The sequence below is a fragment of the Rhinopithecus roxellana genome, chromosome 17 (genome assembly GCF_007565055.1).
Source record: "Rhinopithecus roxellana isolate Shanxi Qingling chromosome 17, ASM756505v1, whole genome shotgun sequence".
In the NCBI taxonomy this organism is placed as follows: Eukaryota; Metazoa; Chordata; class Mammalia; order Primates; family Cercopithecidae; genus Rhinopithecus; species Rhinopithecus roxellana.
In genome coordinates, this window is record NC_044565.1 from 96554267 (window position 1) to 96574741 (window position 20475).

Sequence of the window (20475 nt, forward strand, 5' to 3'; positions counted from 1 at the left end):
ACACAGGGTCAAAAACTCCAAGGACCATTTTGCCACAACATGCCTGAGAATCAGAAAGTCAAACTTTTTCAGGCAAAGAGATTTTTTTAAGTCATTTACATTGTCCTGATCCTGAAAGTTATTATAAACCCCTAAGTTCCCAAAGCACAACCCAACCCCAACCCCACTGCTATAACAGTAAATAATCACAGATCCCAGAACACAAATTTACATTTTTTAACTAATAAATTGAATATAATTTTTCCACCATGACAACTTAATTAAATAAAATTTATAAAAACAATAGGCTTTTGCCCAATTTAAATAAAATTCTTTCTATATTCTCTTTTGAGAACAGGTTTGTATTTTACCCACTTGGGGCGTGTTTTGTCATTACTGCATGACTGGAAAGAATTCTGTTAGGCAGCAAAATTGAGCTACTTTTCTTTCTGCAATGCCTGTGTAGGCTGTGTCTGGCCAGCAGCTCTGTCATCAGAGGACACAGTGATACCTGGTCCCTGGCGAAGTCCTGCTCCCCCGTTGGCAGAATGGTGAGGGCTAGGGACTTCTCCTCAGGGTGCTTTTTTTTTTTTTTTTTTTTTTTCTGGAGACAGAGTCTTGCTCTGTCACCCAGGCTGGAGTGCAGTGGTGTGATCTCGGCTCACTGCAACCTCTGCCTCCCAGATTCAAGCAATTCTCCTGCCTCAGCCACCCGAGTAGCTGGGACTACAGGCTCCCACCACCACGCCCAGCTAATTTTTTTGTATTTTTTAGTAGAGACGGGGTTTCACCGTGTTGCCCAGGCTGGTTCCGAACTCCTGAACTCAGGCAATCCGCCCAACTCGGCCTCCCAAAGTGCTAGGATTACAGGCGTGAGCCACTGCGCCTGGCCTCAGGTTGCTTTTAAGTGATTTTCATTTTATGGAAATGTGGAACATATGGAACACAGTTATTAATATATTACTTAAAAACAAACGAGACATAGTAATCTACGTATTTCCTTATTAACACGCCAAACGAGAGGGTAGCAGCAGCGCTAATAATGACCATAATTTGAGAACAATGATAAACGCCAGTCACTCTTTCAATACACCTGCATCACTATTATGTAACAGGAAAACAGTGACCATTTCTCTGATGACTGTAAATGCCGTGGGCTGTGCTACCTACATTCATGCAGGAAGGAAATACTGAATTTCAGTGAAAAGCTGGTAGAAATAAGGATGTTTTTTTCCCACCCCAAAGTTCACAGATATCCTGAAGTCCATGCACTCACCACCACAGGCCCACGGTTCAGGACACCGTCTTTAGGAAACCACTCAGAACTTCACACTACGGCAAGACCCTGGGCCATGAGCTTCAGCAAATCCCTAGATTCCAGAGTCCAGACTACAGAAGAGACAGACTGAGCCCCTTTCAAAGCAGAGGGCTCGTTTGTTGCCACGAATCCCAGGAACGCCTGCTGGTGTGAGGAGGCAGCCTGACAGCAGGAAGCGCCCGGGCCTGGACCTAGACTCCCCTGGTTTGATGCTCTGCCCATTAGCTGCCTGTTTCCTCCACAAGGCCTCTTTCGACTTGAGAGTTGAAGGAAATCTTTGCAGATCACCTGGTTTAAGCCCACTCTTAGGCACAGAAACTGTGCTTCTCACAAGCTTACTCTAAGGAAAACCCAAGAGCAGTCCATCCCAGAAACTCTGTCCTTGATTTTCTAGCAAAGCGAAAGTCCTTGTTTTCAGGTCAAGTGATTCATCTACACAAAGCCACCAAAACCCACACTTGCAACTTTAAATTAGTCAAAGCAAAAACTTAGAAAAAGGACGAGATATTTTAAAAATTTATCAGAAATCTGCAGGACAAAAGAGAAAACGTAAACTGTAACATGGAGGCAGAGACTGAAAAGAAAATCATGTTCTAAAGGGTCAGTGCACATGTCTGTATTCAGTCTTTGTTTTCTGGTCTCACTCTGTCACCCAGGCTATATAGCACAGTGGTCTGATCACAGCTCACTGCAGCCTGGACCTCCCAGGCTCAAGTGATCCTCCTGCCTCAGTCTCCCAAGTAGCTGGGACTACAGGCACCTGCCACCAAGCCCGGCTCATTGTTTTATATTTTTTATAGACACAGGGTTTTGCATGTTGCCCAAGCTGGTCTGGAACTCCTGGACTCAAGCAATCCTCCCACCTCAGCCTCCCAAAGTGCTGGGATTACAGGCATGAGCCACCCTGCCCGGCCCAGTCATTTTTTAATAAACAAAATGCATTACTATAAATTATATCCAGGTGAATGAATACAATAGAGTCTCTCTCATCTGTGTATAATGGCTTGGGAAAGGTGGAGCAGGAAGTAGTGTCCCCCCCACCTGGCCTTCCACTCAACTCTGGAATCGTCCAGTCACTAGGAGGTAGAAGGTAGTGACCAGAAAGAGAAACTGATGGCCTTAACTCTGACTTTTTCTCTACCCAAGAGAAAGATGAGCCACTCTTCTCCTTCCCAAAAAAAGATTCTCTGGAAGTCAGTTAGCCAGGAATTAAATGGACTCCTTCAAGCCCCTCCGCACACCAGCTTCTGAGCCAATGCCTGCCCTGTCCATACCTCCATACATGCCTGAACCTCCCAGCACCTGGGCAGGGCACGACCCTGTTGCCCAGCAAAGGCCCGGCAGCGTGGGTGGGCAGGGTCACCAGCATGGCCTCAGGGCAGACTCTGGCCCCCATCTACAAGAGGAGTATGCCTTCCTCAGATGCTGGGTCTCTAGGCACTGAGCTGGGATCACTTCATGAGCCCAGTCACAGCCCAGGGCTTCCTCAGGCTGCACCAGGATAAGGCCCACCCAGATCCCAACCCCAAAGAAACCTCTTCAGGCCACTGCCCTCCTACTTCCACCAGGGAATGTGCCCAAGAGTTAAGGCTGTCCCAAAGCACAAGACATGACACATGTAGAAACTATGAAGATTTTCTGGTGATTTTTTATTTGCCCAAACCTGAACACAGTCCACGTGGGGTCTCGGTGTCTCTGCCTCTCTCTCTCTCTCACATGTAACAAAACCATTTTCAGAGAAGCCTGGCATTTAGGGACCTCCCTACTCAGGCCCTGACTGGCCTTTCCACAATAGGGTTCTTAGCTTTAACTGGTTTCTCCCTTTACTGGAACTCTGGACCCACCAAACTAACGATGAAGTTATCCAGAAAGCAAAGACCCTTGGTTGATACACAGGGAGCCTCAGATGGAGAGATCCAAGAGGTGGTCAAAACCGTGGAAGGAGTGGTTACACAGAGAACCTCAGAGGTAGATGCCACCAGCAGGGAAGAGGTGTGAATGGCAAGGATGGAGGTGAGGGCCTGACTCCTGGCCAGCACACCTGGGGTTCCAGTGCTAACCCACAGCAGAGGTTCTCAACTTTGAATATGCATCAGAATCACCCCAGGAACTCCTTCAACAGGATGAATTCCAGACCAACCCATCCCACGAGGGTGAGTTAGGAGATTCCAGGCAGGTCCCTGGAATTTGCCTTTCTCCACAGCCCAGGACCACATTCTGGAAATCCCATGCTAGGGCACCATCCTATCCCATCACCTCCTCTGCAACAGTGCCAAGGGGCTGTCTGTGCCACAGTGCCTTCTATGCCCACTGAAAATCTTGGTCCCTTGGGGGGAATAGATATATCTCTCAGATAGAATTCTAAACAACTAATGTAAATACAACCCCTACTGGAGGTAGAGCTGAATTCCCTCTTCCTTAAGTGACTTCCTTCCGAAGACTGCAGTGTGGAAAGAAGGGAAAAGAGTCACTTGACAGTGGAGTCTCCTGACAAACGCTACCTGGGCCGGGTGATCAAGGTCAACATCATCAACCATCATAAGCCACGGTGATCGCATGGACCCTTAATAGAAAATGGCACATGACCTCGGTGGCCTTCCTCCCCAAACCGGTAACTCCAGACTAACATGAAAAAAACATCTGACAACTCTCAACTGATAGACAGTCTACAAAACACCTGAAAAGCAGTTTTGTTCCTCAAAGCTGTCAAGTCATTAAAAACAAGGCGAGTCTAAGAAACTGTCCCAGATCAGAGGTGCTACAGAGACTAAGGGAAATGTGCCCTGGATGGGATCCTGGGACAGAAAAAGGATGTCAGGGCAAATAAACTATGGACTTAACAATAATGTACCAATACGGGTTAATCAGATGTAACCAAAGTACTATAGTAACGTAAGATGCGAATCACAGGAGAAAGTAGACACAGTTTGTATCAGAATTCTCTGTATTATCTTTGAAACTTTTCTGTAAATTTAAAATCTTTTTTAAAATTAAGGGCTTACTTAAAAAATATATACTATATGTTTTTATGTGTAATATTATATAAAAGCCTGTATGTATAAGGTAACATGGTTGACTTTCAACGATAACAAATTACACTTTGGAAAAGTTAAAACACTGCTCAACAAAAGGAGATAAATACCCCTATTGATCAGCTTAATACACTAATGTGAGGGTATTATGTGGCTGAAATGCAATAATTTTCTGCCTTCTCCGGAGAACATACTATGTGTACCTGAATATGTAAAATGATATACTACATGTGTTTATAAACAAACAAAAAATCCTGTTCCCTTGAATGAGACCAAATAAGGACTTAACACATGAAATTCTCTTCTTCTGAAGGCCCAAGAACCAGGAATCTGGGTATTCGATCAATCTTTAAAATTGTATCAAACTCATATTTAAATTATCATTATTTGCATATTAAGTTTATTCAAAACACTAAGCATTAATTATAATCTATCATTAATTAATTATAGTAAATCACCAAAACCATTTTACTTTAATCCATGTCACCAAAAGCTAAGGGAAATATCTGCTGGTTCAGTGTCAAATAGGGGATAAATCACTATGATTTTATTAGTTTTGAATGCTAGCGTTAATTTAGTTTCAGATGTTAAACACAGCTTAAATGTAAACCCTGAAATCAGTTCCAACCTTTGGAAAATAGTTTTGTAACAACTTACTGTCAGAGCAGTACAGTAATCTGGGTACTGGTTAGAAGTACCAGTCTTGACGACTGAGTAGTCAGTAGTACTGAGTAGAATTTGCAACACTGCATTTAAAAAACACAAAAATGGACCGGGCTCAGTGGCTCACACCTGTAATCCCAGCACTCTGGGAGGCCGAGGCGGGCAGATCACGAGGTCAGGAGTTCAAGACCAGCCTGGCCAATATGGTGAAATCCCATCTCTACTAAAAATATAAAAATTAGCCAGGCATGGCGGCGCGCACCTGTAGTCCCAGCTACTCAAGAGGCTGGGGCAGAAGAATTGCTTGAACCCAGGAGGCAGAGGTTGCAGTGAGCCGAGAGCACGCCAGCCTGGGTGACAGAGTGAAACTCTGTCTCAGAAAAACAAACAAACAAACAAAAAAAAACAAAAATGAACATCTACAATGGAGTAAGAAATAAACTAAATTTCCAAACACAGTTCAAATGAAACCATCAATAGGATAAAAAACAAACCTATAAAATGTGTGCACAGGATTGATTTGCAATATTCCTTACTAATCCAAGAGAAGTAATGTGATTAAATTACTTACATCTCTATATTAAATGTGATGGCATAATGCATTTATGCCATTATCAATTTAAAAAAAAATAAGGAAGTATTGGTGTGCTACATGACACCTGCATTCCACTCAAAGCTCCAAGTAGTTTTACTCATTTTTAAGAGATAAAGCTCTTAAGCAATAAACAACACGTAAGTAGAGTTCACATTATCTGAAAATTGACCCACAAATCATGTGTTCATCCTAAGCAAACTAACTGAGCTTCATCCAGGCCCTGGAGTAGTAACAGCCATCCTGGCATGAGAGAATAGAGGTGCTTCACCCCAGCTGTGGTGGGGACCGACCTGGCTTACAACTGGCATGCGAATGTCTCAGCTCAGGTGACAATTCCAGTATCCAGGGGTTGCCTGTGTACTGAAGAGCTTCTGAGGATCTCGAAGGAAATACTATCCTCCGGAATGCTTCAAATGAATTCTGCCCGGCCTTGAGGGGTGGGTTAGAGGTTAGAGGGGGACTTCCCATATGTGCTTCCCCCACCCAGAGATGGCGAACGTCAGCTTCCATACTTGTTAATTAAGATTACGGTGGATTGTGAGCTTGTAAGAACTCCACACTGGTTTACAGGCTCCCTGAGGGCCAGTGTTTGTCTGGTTTGCTGTGATTTTCCCACAGCACCCAGCACGGTGCCTGGCCCATAGCTGGTCCTTTGTAGGTATGAACTGCAGGTACATGACTGAGTGAAAACACAGCCAGGAGAACAGTCTGACCTGTCGGTGGCATCAGGATGAACAACACAGCTTTTCCACATCTCTGCACCCATACACTTCCAGCCCTCCTAACTACATTCAGAGAAAAGCAACAGCAACATCAGTTTACACATAAGTCAGTTCATCCCATGCTGCTTTGAAGAAAAAAAATTCCCTAATCATCAACGTCCTGTCCCATCTCAATTTTAACACAGGGAAAGTTGGGGCTATAAAAGGTTGTGAAAGCACGTTACAGGCAACCCCTAGTTTCACAGAACACAAAACAGAGGTCAGGAGAGTTTAAAACTTCGCTATGCAATTTGAGCCAAATTAGTAGCAAAGGAAAAGGAGACTCTCCATCTCTATTCCTCATATGAATCAAGATTGCTGAAGTTCGGATTCACGTGAGCCATTAATAAAGTTCAGAATGGGGTTGGGCACAGTGGCTCAAGCTTGTAATCCCAGCACTTTGGGAGGCCGAGGTGGGCAGATCACCTGAGGTCAGGAGTACAAGACCATCCTGACCAACATGAAGAAACCCCATCTCTGCTAAAAATACAGAATTAGCCGGGCATGGTGGTGCATGCCTGTAATCCCAGCTACTCGGGAGGCTGAGGCAGGAGAATCGCTTGAACCCGGGAGGCGGAGGTTGCGATGCGCTGAGATCGCGCCATTGCACTCCAGCCAGGGTGACGAGCGAAACTCTGTCTCATCAAATAAAATGTAAAGTTCAGAATGACACTGTTTGAATACAGCTCCCATTGTAATGGAAAGCCAAGCAGTCACTGCGCGAAGGCAAATGTTTTGAGGGAGGACCGGACCTCAATAACATCAATACAAAGCCAGAACGAAGTCCAGGGCCAGGCGCTCTGGCGCTAGGGCATCCCACATGCCACACTGCTTGGGCCTGACGTTTCCCCATGGCCAATCACCACAGGACCCCAGTGGGCCAGTCACTGTGCCCTGGTGAGGGACCCCCGCTTTCCTCATCTAAAAAAGGGCTAATTAACAACACTGGCCTCCCTCCACCTGACAAAGTTAGAATCAAATGATACAAAGTGTGCAAGTAATAAAGAGAAAAACACATTGTTCCAAAGTTGCAACTTCAGAACTTTCCAGTCTGTCCAAAGAATTACTATTAATTTCTCAGAGGTCTTTCTCAGTCCATATGAGACGGGACGATTGAGGAAAGGAAAAGATTGATTGTACTTTTAATGACCTCCACCAAGGAAAGCTCCAAGTTTTGCAAAGTGCTGATTTTGTGCTTATCCTAGAAACACTACAGGAAGAGAGGGGTAAGACGCAATAAAGTCAAAGGGAAGAACAACAGAACAGGAAATAATTTATACAAAGCAGACAGTGAGAAGGCCAAGGGAACTTCTAATTGACAGTTCTCTTCATCTCGAGGCTTATCCTACTTGATCAAGTAAGGGCCTATTTTAGAGAAAAAAAGTACATTCAGACAGCAAACATCATATGCTAGGCCAGGTAATAAGCAGCTTTGTAGACACTGGGAGTCAACGACTAACAGCCAGATCAGAATTTCCCCTTTCCTTTTTCCTTCGTAAGGTCTAATTTGTGATGTTTTTAGTCTCTCTCCCCCGAGGAGTGTATTTTAGAACTATACAAAGAAGGAAATTAAACATTCAAAAGCTAACATATGTGACCAGCTCAAAAACTATCAGGCTGAACCTAGAATCCTATGAACGCTACTAACAACAAAGACAAATTTTCTTCTGTAGACAATCACCAATGTAAGGCTTCTGAGCTAAGAAAACAGATGTCTTTGATTAGGCCAAACTCTGAAAATCAATTACTTATTAAAAGTAATTGATAAAAGCTCCCTCATTACTTCCACATCAGTGGGCATTCTGAGGGGAATGTACTTTTATCACATCCCAGCCGGATATCAAAATGTTTCCCGCAAAATCAGCATTTTGTATGTTTATGGTCCAAATATGTTGAATGAGAAAATAAAAAAGTAACGTCTGGCATTACTTTAACACTCATATTATTACAGATCAACAAAAAACATGGCTAAGTCAGTTACATAGTTTCTCCTTTACCCATTTAACTGCATACACGTGTAAATTGTGTTTCGATATCTACATATGTATTTTTTCACTATGTTTATTAAAATGGAAAAGAAATTGATCTCCAAAGGCAACTGTGTGAAGGAATGCATGTGCCCCTGACTTAAACATTTAAATAAAGCAGAGCAGCATTGACTTATATCAAGGTTGCTTAAATACTGACATTTTGAACTGGTTAATTATTTGCTGTGGAGGCTGTCCTATACATTGCAGGATATTTAGTAGCATCCCTGGTCTAGCATCCCACTAAATGTCAGTAGCACCCCACAGGCACGACAATGAAAAATACCTCCCGCATCACCAAATGTCCACGTGGGCAAAACTGCCCGAGCTGAGAACCACGAATTTAGAGACGTGGGTTCGGATCTCAATTAAGTCTCTCAAAATACTAACATTTAAAAAGGTGTTTGTGTACCTGCACAAGTAAATTGTTTCTACTTCCCAATCTAGTTCTAATAACTAATAAGATCTAAAACGAATGAGAGGCAACATGTATGAATGTGCAGTGTGTTGAAAACATATTTTCTTCCTTACACATGGAACCCTCACCAACTGGAGGCATTCATGAAAGGAAAACCTACTTCTTATGGAAGACGGAATCGGCTGCACCCACTGGGATGTCTGAGGGATAAGGTGCTTGGCACAATCAAGTTAAGAAGCAACAGATTCAACACTAGACACCTATTCTATAGGTGATCAATCAATTGAACTTTAGTTCTACTCAGCAAAACTTCAAAACGAAAATCACAACAGCACGGTGTCTGACACTCTCCTCCTTTTTTAAAAAAGACGATAATGCCACGTTTCTTCATAGGCACCACCGGGTCTTGTCTACCGAACCCATGTAAAACAGACCTAGTAAGGAAATTATGAAAAGGGAACTTAAGCAAGACAGATGGCTTAATTTAAGGGAAGAGAACCTTCTAAATCCAAGCTAGGAAGGTCCTAAGACAGTAACAGAAGCACATAAGAAAAAGTCCTATGAGTGCAGTAACAAAGACAGATAGGAAACACACACACTTTGAGATAAATGGTGTTCAGGGCAGGAGAGAAGGGATGAGGGGAGTCACACACAAAAAAGTGAGGGGAGAACCAGAAGAATGGAAAGAAAGAATGGAAATTGCCGGAAAGAAAAAAAAAATCTGTTTTTATAACCATCTTGCTAGATTCTGCTACCAAGGTTGTTTCATTTTTTTTTTAATCATTTGATAAAAATTCACTCTTCACCTATACTAAATTTCCCGAAAACTCTCTCAAAATAACTCCCTGAATCCCTCGTTATTTTTTGGTCTCTTAAAAATACTCAGGCAGCTTGTGGTTTTTATGTCAATGTCTCCAAGTTGGCTTCCATCATGCAGAGCAGTTAAAAAAAAAAAAAAAAAAGTTGTTGGGGAGGCTGTTTTCTTACCAATGCATCCCCACCCCCCACCTCCCACAGACACACACAAACAGGAATACAAGCTTTTAAAGTGATTGTCCTTAAAATGAAGACAGCTGACAAGAGGGAAAGCGTGAAAGAGACAGCAACTGCTCTTCTCTCTTGTAGCCAGGCTCATAAGCGACATAATTAAAATATTTGTTGACTTGCAGACATCCTTAAATACTCACTCAGTCAAACTTCTTAAGATATTAAACAGGCCGGGCGTGGTGGCTCAAGCCTGTAATCCCAGCTCTTTGGGAGGCCGAGACGAGCGGATCACGAGGTCAGGAGATCGAGACCATCCTGGCTAACACTGTGAAACTCCGTCTCTACTAAAAAAATACAAAAAACTAGCCAGGCGAGGTGGCGGGCGCCTGTAGTCCCATCTACTCGGGAGGCTGAGGCAGGAGAATGGCGTAAACCCGGGAGGCAGAGCTTGCAGTGAGCTGAGATTCGGCCACTGCACTCCAGCCTGGGCGACAGAGTGAGACTCCATCTCAAAGAAAAAAAAAAAAAAGATATTAAACAGAGACACAACCTTTAAGGAAAATCAAAGGAGACACTGATGGACTTTGTCTTCCAAGACGGGCATGGGCGTCTTTCTAGGCATCTCCCTGTGATCTCACCATCATCTAACTTACTTTTCACTTCCTGGCTGCCCCCATCATTGCTGGGAAATTAAGCATGTTTAAGTAAACAAATCTTTGCCACCACACATCCTGGAACCTGCTAGGCATAGAAGTGGCCACATGAGAGGCAGTGTGACTGCAAATCTAAACCTGTGAGTTGAAAGAAACTGCCCAAGTTGCAGCCCCTCCGAAACTTGGAACATGCAGGAGCTTCTCCCAACAGAGATGCCAGACTCACAGTCCTGTCGCAGTCCCATCTATTCCAGTGAGCACTGCTCAATCCTCTGATGGCCCCAATGGCCCTCCCAACACAAAAGGGTAGGTTCGAGAAGCTGGCACAGACAACTCACTTGGAAGAACAGCCAGTGTCAAAGTTCCCATCAGGACCTGTAGCAGCAGTCTCCCAAGAATCCATACTTGGACTTGACCTGGCCTCTCTCATGACCTCAGAAGCAGATTTCAAACCCACCTTAGAATTCTTCAAGACCTTCCCAGATGTCATAAAAGCACAAAGGAAAAGGATTTAGTATGTCCTGCTACAAGGTTTTCAGCAAGAACCTACCTGCCTACCTTCACTTCAACAACAGCAACTCATTAAGGAAAAATGGCAGCAGCAAAAATGGCCTTGTGCAAGCTATTCCAACAGCACAAAAGTCCGGGGGCCACCTGGACGAGTGAGAAGACACACACTCCTGTTTTCTCAGCCCCCATTGTGGAGAGACGAGGGTGGAGACCCACCACACAGCTACTGATGAAGAGGCACATCACCCAGGCATGTACGATGGCACCTACATGGCCACTTGAACTAATACACTGTGACTACAACAGAAAATACTCCTCCCCTCACCCAGTGCCACTGCAGTTCCCTCCAGCAGCGGTTCTCCCCAGAGGATGCTGGTGCTTCCTGCAGAGTTGGAGACGGGTTAACTCTCCAGCAGGTGGAGGACCACCAGCCTACGGAACACGGCAAGGGGGCTCGGGGAGAGAAGCAGCCAGGCCAATGGTGCCCAGTGATGACCATCCAAGGCTTCCCTTCCTCCAAGGTGTCAGTTATCCATGATGTCCTTCCAAAGTCCAGGGCCTTCCCCAACCACCTGGCTGATAAGGGGTTCCCAGAATGAACCTGTATGCAAGCTCCACTCCCTATCAATGATTTTCCATCAATGTTTCTCAAATCTTACACCATAATAAAAGTTTATGGTTCTGTTTTATGTATTTTCAGATACATCTTAATGAAGGGATGGCAGCTAGCTTGGTCAGAGTCTAGCTGTGGAACCTAAGACATGGCAGCCTCCCTTTCCTTAGCCATGAAGACACAAACAGAAAGTACCACACGCTCTGTTGGTGAGGACCCAGTGAGTTATTACGGAGAAAGTGCTTAGGACAGTGATTACAATGTGTGTTTGTGTTTGTCTGTGTCCACGTGTGTGAAGGAAGAAGTTAATGTTCACTTCAAAAATATATCATTTTAGCTTGTACTTAATATGTATCAGAAATATGAATACTCCAGATGTCTGGATAAAGAAAATAGACTACTATTCAGCCATAAAAAAAAGAATGAAATCATATCTTTTGCAGCAACACGGATGGAACTGGAGGCCATTATCCAGATGGAACCAGAGACTTGAAGGGTAATAGGGTGGGAAGCGCTGGATGATAAGAGATTACTCAATGGGTACAATGTATGTTATTTGAGTGATGATACAATAAAGGCCCTGACTTACCCTTAGGCAATCTATGTAACAAAATAACACCTATACCCCATCACTGTCTAACAATGTCATTTTTCACCTTTCCTATGGTGCTGAACAAATTTTTTAAAAAGAAATGTGTTGAATACTGATATACAAAAATGTTATTTTACACTGGTAACTTCTAGAATTCAAAGCACATTTTTAAATATTTGTAAAATGAACAAGGTATTTTGATGATAGATATTCACTTTTAACTGAATCTGATTTTAGTGCTCTAAAACATCATGCACTGAGTGCCTGAAGTATGGCATTACTCCTTATATTTAAAAAGGTTACACCTTTCCCAGTAAAGCAAAATCATAATTACAATTATAATTATTCTACATTGTTTTCACTTTGTCTCTTTAGCTATCTCAGCTTTGGAAAACAGACAGTAAATGAAGCTTAAATCATGAAAAGCGTATAGACCCACACTCTGCAACAAAGCTGCCACTAGTCGCATGTGGCCAAGGCCAATCAAAATGCAGCGAGAGGGAGCCTCTTAAGAGGTGCAGTAAATGTATATACTACATGCTGAATTTCAAAGCCCTCATACAAATAAAAGAATATGAATTATCTTATTAATTACATTTTATATTGATTACATACAAAGTTTATATATATTGGGCAAAATAAAATATATGATGAAAATTAATAACACTTGTTTCGTTTTACATTTTTAATGTGGCTCCAGAACATCATGATTACATCTGGGGCTTGCATTTGTGGTTCACACTGTATTTCAAGGGGTCAGCACTGCTCTTGACAATCCATCAGTTCAAATGGCACTTGCAGGGAGAGAGTCCACATTAAAACACACATACACACCATTTTCTGCACTTAGTCTTCCCTCCTCCCATGACAGAGAGCCGGGCCCACGCTCAATTCCATGCAAAGCTCTAGTGGAGTAGCCCCGCCATTACTGCACAGGAGAACCCTGAACCAGTCCCAGTGGAGAGAGTCTTTAAAAACAAACTGATGATAAACTTAGTTTTGTTATCACAATTAGCAAACTGTCAGTGGGTGGCCACAGATGACTTGTAGCTCAGCATGTGTGTATATGGAGAAGGGAATATTTAGATGCTGGGAGAAACAGAGAGGGAGCCCAGTCGTGCAGGCCCATGACTGCCATGCTGGGGACTTGAGTCACTGACCTAAGGATGGTGGAGAGCCACCATGTGCAGGTCGTGGCCAGACCTGACTGTCAGGGTGCAGTAACCCTGGGATGGATCAGCAGGAATGGTTAAACAGCGGTTTTGATGTCCAAGGGAAGGAGAAAAAGGACAGCAGGGTTGAGATGTTAGATCTTTTGGAGGTAGAATCAATAGGGGTTGATAACTAGTTGGGGGCTGAGGGAGAATTCAAGGATAACCGAGTGAGTCAGTGATGGGGAATATAACTGAGAAGGCAGGCAGGTTGCAGGAGATGCTGCAAATGGTTTGGGATGGTGGAAATGACCGGTAAAAACTTGGATAATTCCTATGCATTAATAAATGTGAATGAATGAGCAAACAAAGCATGAATGAACACACAGATCTGGAGCTAGAGGGAGGTCAGTCATGCAGGCATTGCTCCTGCCTTATGTCTGAACAAGGCAGACTGGCCTAGGTCAGAAACATTCCAGCCATGCTCGGGGTGCACCTCATCACAGTCATGCACATTCTGCTAAGGGATATTTGCTCATGTGGCAAAGACTGCACGATCACAGAGATGGCAGGCTCAGAGGGGACGGCCTCTCTATCCTGGCTGCCACTGGTCCTTTCTTTTGCATTGCTCTCTTCATCCAGGTTCAGAAAAGACTTTCCTTTGCATATCACTGATATTTTATCATGGTCTCAATCAAAGACAAACCAACCCCCAAATAAGTGTCTACCTACCTAAGTTGAAGAGAAGCTTCCATAAATGAAATCGAGTCAAGATTTTTCTCTCTCTTCAATCACTCTACTTAAAACCTTTCCAGCCTTTGGAAGGCCAGCACCAAGGCTTGTTCCCTGTTATGGGGTGCTACAACCAACATGTAAAAGAGCTAACATTCCCTCCATACTTGTGACTACTCTAACCATCCCTGGTAGGTGTCCCCAAATAAACACAGATCCGAGATCTGGATGATGGGAGCACCAGGTCTTCCTGAAAGCATCAGCCCTGTTGTAGAACCTAGACAGACACACTGGCAGGGGCTGAATTGTCCCCCCTAAATTCATATGGTGAAGCCCTAACCCCTAAGTGACTATATTTGCAGACAGGACACTTCAGGAGGCAATTAAGGTTAAAAAAGGTCTTAAGGGTGGGGCCCTGATCCAATAGGACAGATGTCCTTATATGAGGAAGAGACACCAGACCTCTCTCTCAGTACATTCACAGAAGGCAGGCTACGTGAGTGAGGACACAAGAAGACGAGACGGGAAGAGATCCTCAACAGAAACCAGCCCTGCCGGCCCCAGGGTCATGGACTTCCAGCCTCCAGAACTGTGAGAAAATAAATGTCTGCAGTTTCAGCCACCCATTCTGTTTGGTGTGTCTGTGTGTGTGTTTGTTTGTTTTTGAGATAGGGTCTCACGCTGTCACCCAGGCTGGAGTGCAGTGGCGCAATCTCCGCTCACTGCAACCTCCGCCTGGGTTCAAGCAATTCGCGTGACTCGGCCTCCTGAGTAGCTGGGATTACAGCCGTGAGCCACTGCGCCTGGCCTCTGTGTTTTATTCTCTTAAGGCAGCTGGAGCTGACTAATACACGCCCTAAACAGGTATAAGCTCTCTCAACTTGAGGAGGCTTTCCAGGGTAACCCTGGCCCATAACCAGGATGTGAGGACAAGAGAGACTGACATTGCTCCTGCCGGCCTCCCCTCACACCGCTCAACCTCAGTCAACTCACACCCAGAATCTTCTCCGCCAATATCCATACACAGCTGCGACACAGCAAAGGCAGACACCCAAGGACACTGTGTTTCGTAAACTGCCTCAGGATAAAACAACTCTACCCAGCAACACGTGGGTGCTCCTCATGTACGGCCTGCAGAAGGACTTAACCCTAAATTCAAGTTCTGTCATCCCTAGTCTCCTACCTAGGAATGAGTGCCAGAACCAAGTGTGCCATGTTATTCTGACTCTTAAAATGATGGTGTATGTGAAGAGGACTTTGCAAATGATGAATGAGCGTGCATGCATTAGTACATGCCATTCTCTCATCACGGCATTTTAGGTCCTCACTAACAATTGGGCAACAGGAGCACCCCACTTCACAAAACTGTCTCAAAAGAAGCAACTGCAATACTTAAAATTCTGAGTGCACTTGAAGCTTCTTTTCTTAAAAACACTACAAATACAATAGTAGAAAGAAGGGGTGACACAAATAACTAACTTACCAGGCCAGGATCACAAACGCTCTGGCCAGCGTTTCGAATTCAGTTTGATATGAACAGACTAACCTACAAAAGTAAACCATTCAGCCAGCCCACCAGGTCATGCAGGTGGGTACGGGTCTGGCTTTGTTTTTGTTGTTGCCATTGCTGTTTTTAAATGTAGCTTCAGGACTACAAATGACTCATGTGACAGAAAATTTGCCAAATAGAGAGGCCAACAGACTAAATTCTCCCATTGTCTGAACATCCTGAGGTCAAAGCCTTCCAGTGTAGACAGAAGTTTCTGAGATTTACAAGAATGCTGGAGGTCTCTTACCACTTGAATCTCAGTGGGAGGCCAGAGCCCCAATACCGACAGGCTGGGAACTCAATATTCACATATTCAATAAGTATTTGTTGCACACCCATTGTGTATAAGTGGCAAGACCAGCCTGCCCCCAAGGGGTTCAGAATCTATTAAAGAAAAGATGAAGGCAAAAAACACCATAGGGCAGGGCATGGTGGCTCAGGTGTGTAATCCCAGTACTTTTGGAGGTCAAGGCAGGAGGCTCACTTGAGCCCAGGAGTTTGAGACCAGCCTTGGTGAAGCAGCAATACCCTGCCTCTACAAAAAAAATGAAAATAAAAAAATTCACTGGGCATGGTGGTGCACACCTGTAGTCCCAGCTACTCGGAGGCTGAGTTAGGAAGATTGCCTGAACCCAGAAGCTCAAGGATGCAGTGAGCTGTGATCGTGCTACTGCACTCCAGCCTGGGTGACAGGGTGAGACCCTGCTTTAAAAAAAAAAAAAAACTGTAGGAAAGAATATCACAGATGACAAATCAGGGATACAAAGAAAGTGCTGTGGAGGTTTAAAGATGATGCCATCCCCTCCAGTTTGGAGTTGATAAGCTGTGGGGAAGAAAAGAAATAAGAGATGACCCTTGGGATGAGTAAGAACTCAGGACACCAAGGCAACTCAGCCTGGTCAGGGACAGTGACACAGTGAGACATCACTGTGACACTGCTACCTCAATCAAAATAACTTTCATTTCCACAGTTTTGAGAAATAAGATTCTGGAGGTAGGAATGTATGTGCCAGTGCATGTGTGTGTGGATGTGTGTCACTGGGCAGAGGTAATACTTGTTAATGTTCATTTACCTTTAGAAATAAACATACTTTGGGATATGTTCAAAGGAAAATGCAGGAAAAGAATAGAGTCTAATTTTTTAATTGTGCTACTAAATGGCCGAAAGAAATGCAAAACTATTTTTGCTTTAGCTGTATACTTTTGATAACTCATTAAAAGGCTATCATGACCTTCTTCTGAGTTGCCTTAACTCAGGCATGGAAGAACACACATGAAATCACGTTTTAGCTTAGGCCCTTTGAAAACGTGCCATCAAGTATTTCCATCACTCATTTTAGGAAAGAGAAACCATTTGGAAGTGCTACTTGCCATCCCTCTGGATGGGAAAACTAATTTCCTAAGCCTCTGAAGTGAGTTGTGGGGAGTTTCCAGTTCACTTGTGAAAACAGTTTTCCCAAACATCGCTCATCATCCTCCCCTGCAGTTCCGGCAAGCAATTTTGGGCTCTTCAGTCATTAAGACTCATTTTTAATGTCAGAGAATGAATTTCACAAGCCTTGTCTCCCCCAGTGCACATGGCAAGCCAGTCTGAGCAGTTAGAAAAACGGGTGTCCCATAGCGCAGCACAGCCTGCTCTAGCCAGGGCAAATTAAGCTAGTGCAACTGATCAAGTAAAGGACTCCAGTGCATTCTGCACCATTCGCGGAGTCTTAGGGTATTTTAAAAGGTTATCTAGTCTGTGCACATGCAAGGAAGATTTCCGGAGTATTTAAAATGGATGATAGTGCGTTTCTCAAATATAGTACCGTGTACATAAGATCTGCTGTTTGTTGGAAAAGCTAAATAACCCAAAATGTAAATGACAGAGCCTGGGAATATGTCAGGGTCAAATAGAGCAGGGATGAAGGAGATTTAAGTATGCGGCGCGTCCTAAGCAAAACACAAAGCCTGAAAACTGAGCACAGCCACCTGCAAGGCACCTTCAGCGAGCCCCATGGTTAACCGGGTCAGTTTCTCCACAAGTGGACAGAGGGGCTTATGCAGCAGCCAACTCTTCCTGATGGTAATTTGTGACCCAATTTCATCCAGTGTTTCATGATCAATCCCCCTGAATATTTATGAAGCAGGAAAGCAGCTCAGAATCCAGGAGAGGCCTCCCGGACAGGAAGTGGGGCCAGGCACCTCCACAGCTTCCTATGCCTAAAGTTCTCCATTTCAGCCTCAAGTAGCCGTCAGAAGACCACTAAGATTCCGCCACCTTCTCCAATCAAAACTACATCTAACCAACCTCCAGGGGAGAATATACTGAGGTAGGATTTTCCCTTGTGTTCACTTCTTCACAAGCAGGGTTAACACTTGCTTCTCAGGAAATCCCTGTTCCAAACATCAAAAAACCTCCATGTCTAGCCCAATCTCCAGGTGAAGTCAATTTCTTCTCCATGTGTCCGATGACTGCCATTCTCTTTACATAAAACTCGCATAGGCTTGAATCCTGTTACTAATTCACCTGCTTATCTATGAAGCTTGGAAAATGAATTGAGGGAGTGTTCACAAGCACAGTTCCGTTTCGGTAAGTTAAAGCAGCCCAGGTCAATTTCATTTTCAGTCACTTTTGAGACTTGATAACTACATCTAAAACAGAGGCATGAAAAACACCCTGAATCACTTTCATTCCTACACAAAATCCTTCTGAGAAGCGGGGACTGGGCCTGGGCCAGGAAGGGACTCCCCTACCTGTGGGTCCCACCAAGCCACGCCCACCGGCCTCTCAGGGTTGTTTCCTTCTGGGTCGAGGGATGGAGCTGGCCCATGCGATATTTTAGGCCCCCTCCTGCCCACACTGGGGCCTGCTCATCCCATCATGCATATGCAAACTTGGCAGAAGCGGCCTTAAACCTGTTGGCAAAATAAACAAAGCCAAATAAAGAGGAATCTGCCAACCTGAATTGTGAGAAGTGACCAAGGCCGACTCCACGACTCCACGCACGCTCGGCTTTGTCCCTGAAGCTGCTACAAAACTAGTTGAAGTCAGGTGCCTGGGGTCCACCAGCCAATGACCCCTAGCATCCAGCGCAGACCTTCACAGAGATCCTTATTGTCTACAAATTACAGCGTTTTACAAATTAAACCCCTCCCCACAATGCCAAGCTAACTGTGCTCATAAGGGAGTTACCGTCCATGCCTTAAAACTCACACATCAAATTTTTCCAAAACCACTGGGTGATTAAATCGCCCTGAAAAAAACCGAGAGGGCCGAGCGATTGTGAGAAACTTTGGTTCAGGTGGCTGTAAGAGTCCTGTAAATCTGGGGCAGGGCGCAGAGCCTGAAGCCGGGCACAAAAGCTCCCTTCGCCGAAGCGAGGACCTCCTTTATGCGATGTGACAGCAGCTTTGTACGCGATCATAAATAGTTGTAATAAACACAGTTAAGTTCTCCCGGCCGATCGCGGCCTCCCCGGTTCCTGCTCCGGGGCCCTGCGATCCGCGGCTATTCTTCCCCGGCACACGCGCCCTGGCGACCCTGGCCACCGCACGGTCCCACGCTAGCCCCGAGCTCCGTGCCGGCCGCCCGCCCGCAGGCCAGGCGTAGCCTGCGCACCCGGGGGTCTCCAGTCCCTGGGCCCCGCCGCCGGGCCCCCTGCCCTGATCCCCGCCCGCGCCCTTGGCTGGCGTCCCCGCCCCTGCGCCGGCCCCCGATGGTGGGGGTTGGGGATGGGAAGGCGGGCAGGAAGGTGCCGAGCCAGGAGATGCCCGGCAGCCCGCGGTCGGGGGCGCCCAGGCCGCGGCGGGGCCGAGAGTACCGATGGGGCGCGGAGGGGACCAGCTCTCCCAGCCCCTTCCCTGGCGCACCCCGGCCTGCGAGCCCCGCCGCGCTCCCAACTCCGCCCAACGACCCCAAGTTTGTGGCCCCCGCCCCGCGCCCGCCTGGTCGTGCTTACCTCGCCGTGGGCCGCCAGTGGAGCCGGAGGGCAGCGGCGCGGGTCCCGGGGCGGCGGCCGCGCTGCGCCCGCCCAGACGCCGCTCTTTGTCTGCGCCGCTCCCTCCTCCCGCCGCCGGGCGGACGCTGCCGGCCCGGGCGGACCCCGCCGGCCCGGGCGCCGCGAGCCTCCCGGTAGCCGAGCCCTCCTCTCCGCCCGCCGCCCGCTTGGCCGCACGGCTCCGGCCTGACGATCCCCGCGGCGGCGGCGGCGGCGGCGGCGACCCTCCCCCGGCGCGCAGCGCCCGCCTCCTCCGCGCTCTTCCTCCTCCTCCGCGCTCCTCCCCGGCAGCGCGGTGACGCCGCCCAGGGGCCGGCCCAGGCCCGGGCACGCGGGGCGGGGACCCGAGACCCACCTGGGGCGCCCCCCGGCGCCGCCAGGCTCCACGCCCGGGTCCCGGTACAGGCGCGGGTATAGCGCGGGGCTGCGGGACGCTCAGCTCTGGAGGCGCAGCACTGGCCCGGCGCCGGGGACAGGAAAGGGTCCCCACGCCCGAAATTGCGCGCGGGCGGTGGGGGGCAGGCTGGGGTGGGTGGGAAGGAGAGTGAAAACATAGGCTGCAACTTCCAGCCTGGGATGACTGCCGGGTGGGCTTTGCGTCCTCTTTTTCGTTTGTTTGGTGTCCTTATCGCGAAGCTGTAGTTGCTGGGCAGCCGCCCCCCCTCCCGGAAGCATTCCCACGGCACTCAGCTAAGCAGGCTTTGTGTCCATCAGAAAAGTGACTTAAATAAAAATGTCACTTCCTCCTTGTAATTGCTTGTGGGCATTTTTATTTATTTGCCTTGCATCTATTTACTTTCCCAACCAGGCACGTTTTTAGTCCATCATCCCTGTCCGAGGCACTTCCTAAAAGGAGAAGAAACTCGACCTCTGTTGCCTCCCAGGCATCCAGGCCAGCCCCAACCAGTGGAATCC

General features: G+C 46.4%; 1 protein-coding gene across 3 annotated transcripts in view; it reads right to left on the reverse strand.

Annotated features, from left to right (window-relative positions):
• The window catches only part of NCK2 (NCK adaptor protein 2), a 150432-nt gene extending 130612 nt beyond the window's left edge, over positions 1-19820 (reverse strand). The window contains exon 1 of one of the 3 annotated variants that reach the window (XM_010360986.2): positions 19522-19820. The gene's annotated coding sequence lies outside the window, so the exon portion shown is untranslated. The remainder of the gene's footprint in view (positions 1-19521) is intronic. The other 2 variants (XM_010360985.2, XM_010360984.2) reach the window with 2 other exon arrangements.
• Between the last annotated feature and the right edge of the window lie 655 nt (positions 19821-20475).